This window comes from Pongo pygmaeus, chromosome 4, assembly GCF_028885625.2.
Source record: "Pongo pygmaeus isolate AG05252 chromosome 4, NHGRI_mPonPyg2-v2.0_pri, whole genome shotgun sequence".
NCBI lineage: Eukaryota > Metazoa > Chordata > Mammalia > Primates > Hominidae > Pongo > Pongo pygmaeus.
The window spans coordinates 115,421,975-115,427,671 of NC_072377.2; the positions used below are offsets into that span (position 1 = coordinate 115,421,975).

The 5,697-nt window shown below is 33.4% G+C and overlaps 1 pseudogene; it reads right to left on the minus strand.

Moving 5' to 3' along the window:
• Positions 1-2,492: 2,492 nt before the first annotated feature.
• On the minus strand, positions 2,493-3,294 carry LOC129036746 (small ribosomal subunit protein eS1-like; annotated as a pseudogene).
• Between the last annotated feature and the right edge of the window lie 2,403 nt (positions 3,295-5,697).

A 5,697-nucleotide genomic window follows, 5' to 3' on the forward strand; every position in this document is an offset into this window, starting at 1 on the left:
AACAACTTCATAAGGTAGGTTTTATTATTACCCTTGTATTATAGGTGAGCCACAGAGAAGTGAAGTAATTTAGTTGTGAACATGCTAAATTTACAAGCTAATATAGAAGTCCTTATAATTTTTAGTCTTCTTAACCAAAAACAAGTAGGTATTTCCACTTACAAAAGTTTTCTCTTAATTTTTCAGTAAGCTTTATAGTTTTCTTCCTATAGATTGTATACAGTTCTAAAGTTCATTCTTTAGTGGTAACTGCAATTTTTTCATCCATTATATTCTATAACAGACTGTTGCTTACATATGTAAGTCCCAAACCAAAAGGCTACTGCTTTTTCAGTGTTAGTTTCATATCCACTTAGAGGATTACACTCTCTTATTATGGTTTCTTGAAGTACAATGTTATTATCTAGAAATAATATATTTGCTTTCTTCTTTCCATTATTTATACCTTGTCTTTCTGGTAGCTAATTAGGTCAGCTAGTACATCCAAAACTGTATTAAATGTTGAGTAGGAAATCTCACTGCATGATTTTAGCTTGTTTTGAAAGCACTTTAAGAATACTCGTAGATATTTGAAGGTCTTCTCACTACATTCTGTATAACCCAATTGCATGGATTTTTGTTTTGTTTGTTTGTTTGCTTGCTTTAGGATTGTAACTCCAGAACCTAGTTTAGCCTTTGGGGCATACATACATGCTGACCAAATGTTTATTGAATGCAGAAGTCAGTGAATGGATGAATAAATGACATAGTTATCTAAGGAAAGTATTTACTGGCGTATTTTTATTAATCTTCCTGAGTACTTTTATTATTAAGCTGTTTCCTTTGTGTCAGACTTTTTGCCCTCAATGTTCTTTTGTTTTTACAGTATTTACGTTTTTCCTGCTGTCTGGAATCTTAACAGTGTATTTTCCAAAGACCTCACTAACCTGAACCTGTTCTGCCTATCCAAACCTAATTTGTACCATTCTCCTAAATGTTTACTTTTCTCTGTGAGGCCAATCTCTACTGTCCCATACAAAACACAGTAGGCTCATTCCCATTTTAATGTCTTCATTCTGGGTTCCCTTTCTGGCTTCCCATTATTCTCCATATCGCTATGAATAGCCAAATTCTACCCACTCTTCATACTCTAAGTTCAAGGGCCATCTCTCTCATAAACATTCTCAATTTTCCCAGCATTTATTCTCATGCCTTTTTCAAAACACCTACAACATTTGTGGTCAATACTGAATACCCTAGTAGATAATTATATACTGTTTTGTATTGCTGTCAGTGATTCATGACTGTTCATCTTACTACCCAAGTTAAATTCTTGAGGACAGTGATCTTAGGCTGTCCAGTATCCCCCCCAGCATCTTGCACAATGCTGACCACAGAGGAGAGTGGAGGTTGCAAACTGGTGCCCATAAATAGGTAAATCACACCCATAACCTTGATTTACTTGGCTGAAAATATCTCTTGAAAAATTGAACAGGAATGCCTTAGGCTGTACTTGTTTTCTTCTCTTCATCACAGCTTCTCTATCTCTATCTTATTTAAGCTTCATTTACACATTTATGTTACCTGCATGACCTCGTAGACAAGTTTGTTTGTGATACTCCAGGATTTCAGTATGCATTGGCTGAAAGATTCCTCCATAAAAGGTAAGATAGAGTCTTAGATAAGCATAAACCACAGCTGATTTCTGTCTCCAGTTAAGAAATTAGGTTGGGGGATGAGGGTGCTCTGGCTCTGCTGCTTAAATATCAGTACAAAAGAGATTCCGCTTTTATAACTAAAGACTGGGAGGATTAACACTAGGATTAACATCCTAGCTGCAAAGGAGGCTGGGAGATTGCATGTTTCTCATGGGACACACTGATACTTTGAACAAAGATGGAAATCTTTAATTAAGAAAGAGAAAATAGATATTGGGTAGGCAACAGTAGTGTCAGCCACAAATTACTTTTTAAGAGTGAAAGCCATAAAAAACCACACAGGATTGACTTTAATATCCTCAGGATCATTAGAATTTGCCTAGTAATCTGTATAGACAAAAATTTACAAAAATATCTCTTGAAAAATTGAACAGGAAGGCCTTAGGCTGTACTTGTTTTCTTCTCTTCATCACAGCTTCTCTACCTTATTTAAGCTTCATTTGCACATTTATGTTACCTGCATGGCCCTGTAGACAAGTTTGTTTGTGATACTCCAGGGTTTCAGCATGCATTGGCTGAAAATACCTCTGTAAATTTTTGGAATGATAATTCATACCACCTCATAAGAACCTGTGATATCGTTCTCATACTTTATATAAGTCAAACATATCAAAATCCTATGCAAATGAACAAAAACTATAAAATATATGAAAATCAAAATATACCAAAATAACACCTAGCTGAGTACACAGTGTTAACAATTTATCCTAAGGGAAAAATTATGGAATATCTAATTGTAGAGAGATATATATATATATATTTTTTTTTTCAAATAGCACTTTTTGCCACTATTTGAAGTCTGAACTTTAAACAGATTCTTGGACTGGTGGTTCATATCCAACAGCTCATTCAACTTTAGCACCTGTCTCGTCCCCAGTGGCTTTTCCAGAACTACTGCCTTCACCATGAAGCTCCATGAGCTTTCCCAATTCAAACTTGGGCTTCTTCAGCATTTTTACTTTTCTAATGAAGACATCATGGAGAGGATAAATAGGTTGGCAAGCCTTTTCTATGTCTTTTCCGATGCTGTCTGGAATCAATTTATTGACCACTTCTTTCAAGTCATTTGTCTGCACCTCTGGGGTAATGATTTCCATCATCTTCTTCCGGATTTGGCAGACCTGTTGGTGCTGAGCATAAGAGGTCTTCCGTATCTGATTGTTGCGTTTTTTAGTAAAACCAACACAGAACAGACGAAGCAAGTAACCATCGGTAGTCTTGACATCAACATGAGCTTCAATCATTGCCATTTTTTGACCATGGAACACATTTTGTCATGGGTAAGATCCATGCCATGGAAGTTAGTCAGGCAGTTTTTGTCCTGAACATCTTCAGTAATCAGCTTGAATTTTCTAAATGCAACTTCATCATTCTGCAAATCAGCAAGACTCACTTCAAACACACAACCCTTGAGACCATCAGATACAATTTTGGTTCCTTGGGTCCTGGTGATGAGTGTCTTTCCAATATTTCATATATTGAACATTGCAGATGCTTTCACATCATCCCGATCTTTCTTAGAAAATGGATCAATCACTTTCTTCTTGGCTCCCTTTTTGCTGCCTTTTGTAAGGCGTTTGTTCTTGCCAACTGCCATGGTGCTAGTCAGAGAGCCAAAAAGGTGATATATTTTTATTTATTGATGGGGAGATATTCAAAAGTATGAGGTTAAAAAAGTGAGGTTTCAAATGTGCAAGATAATCTCACTTTCATTAAACAATTTTGTGTATATGTAAAAGACTATTAAACAAACTAAGCATAATTGTATTTAGGTAGTTGAATTATAGATGATTTTGGTTTTCCTATATTTTTATGAAAACCTGTTTTATCATGAATAGAATACAATGAGATGACACAAAAAAAATTTGTCAAGTCTACTTCATGAGAAGGATGTTACTGGTAAAAAGATATATATTTGTCAAACCAAAACAAAATGGTCGCTTTATTGAAGAGATAAAAAAAATCCATATAAAATAAAACTTACTGTCATTTATTAATTATAGGAAAATTTAGCCTTCCTAATAACAATAAATAATAGGTATTAATGAAAATGAATGATGTTCAACTATAAATTCATTAGATCTAAATGCAGTATTTATTCTTTGACAGAGAGGAAGAGCATTCTAAAGTGCTTTTCTCATTTATTTTATAGTTTTTGTTCATTTGAATAGGCTTTTGATATATTTGACTTCCATAAATTATGAGAATTATATCACAGTTCTTATGAGATGGTGCCAATTATCATTCCAATAATTCTACCCACCTCCTACCAATACAAAAAAGTACCAGAATTAAGGGGCATAATAAAAATGTTTGACGGCATCCTCTTTCCCTTTTTTTTTCCTGGGATTTAATTTCATTGCATGAACTTTTATGTATACTATGATCTGGAGCAGAGTATGTAGAAGAGGGCAGGCTAGAATATAGACCAATGTAGTAATCCTCTATGAAAGATTTTTGTTGAATTTACTTAAAAGCAAATTGTAAAACATTTTAAAAACTGGGGAACAGATATTTTAAAATAAGTAACTTAAATTTTTACTTCTATAGAACTGAGCAAAGGAATCTGGATGTAAAAGAAAAAAATTAAAATTAATATTATTATTTAAGACTATAAGCAATAGTTTAAATGTTAAAATAGATATCTGCAAAATATATACTTTAAATCTCACTTAAACTTTCACTTAATGAATCATGAAACAGGATTACAAAATTCAACTTATGCTCCAAAGTGGCTGTGTAGCCAACATGTGATATATTTAGTTTGTATATAGCTACTCTTGCCTTCCTCCTGCACCTCCAAGACAATCCAGCCAGAACCTGCTAGTTGGCTTTTTGCTGAAGCCATCAACCCACCAAGTAGGTGAGATCATTCCTCTGCCCCCACTTCTTTCATGCTCCTTCCCCCACTCAGAGCCAATACTAGATAGAACAGAGACCTGCTAAAACCACTCTTTCCTCCCTTTAGCTTTTCCTTCTTTTTCTCTCCTCAAGAAGTAAAAAGGCATGGGATTTTCAAACCTTGCGTCTCATCCATTAACAATACTAAAGGAGAAAGGAGTAAGAAGATTTTTGCTTAAGGCAGCAACCTGGCTTACAAGATTAGTTTCCTAACATCATTTCCTATTTTTGAAAGGCAGATGCCAAATATTACCTTATTTTTTCTGGGAAAAGGAAAAAAGACTAACTATGCAATTGTATTGGAAGTTCAGATTTATTAATATTTACATCTTTTAGCTTATGTTTTCTATTTACCATGGCTTTTATTCTTATTAATTGCCTCATATTATCATAATTCAGTTTTCATTATTTTACTTTTTCCTCCTCTAGAGATTTGAATATTGTATATTCTATTTTTATTCTTTTAATATTTTAATATTTCAGATATATATTTGTAATATATTAGTTTTTTTAAGTTTCAAATTAATCAATAATTCTACCTACATCCTATCAATACAAAATAGAATATTTTAAGTCTAATCATTTCTTTACGATCTTCTGAGGATGTGCTCTCACATCCTCATTGACATTTGCTGTTTTCTCTCTTTTTCATTTTAGCCAATTTGGTGGATGTATAGTGGTGTTGCATTATGGTTTAAATTTAAATTTTCATTGCCCTGATTGTTACTGAAGTGGAGCCCATTTTATATGTTTATTGATTATTTGAATATCCTCTTTCAGAAAGTAACTGTTTGTCTTTTATCTCTATTTCTCTTTGGCTGGCTGCATTTTTCTTACTGGTTTGTAAGAGTTGTATATATTACTAGATATAAGTCATCCCCAATCTATGACCTGCTTTTTTAGTAGTATGCACAAAAGTCATATATTTTTAATATAATCCAATGTATCTATTTCTTCCTTTGGCTTTTTGTCCCAGTTTAAGAAATATTTGCTTACTTCACAGACTTGAAGATATTCTTCCATGTTTTTGTCTAAAGGCTTTGTTTTGTTACCTTTTACTTTTAAATTTGCAATTCATCTGAAAGTGATTCCTGTGTAT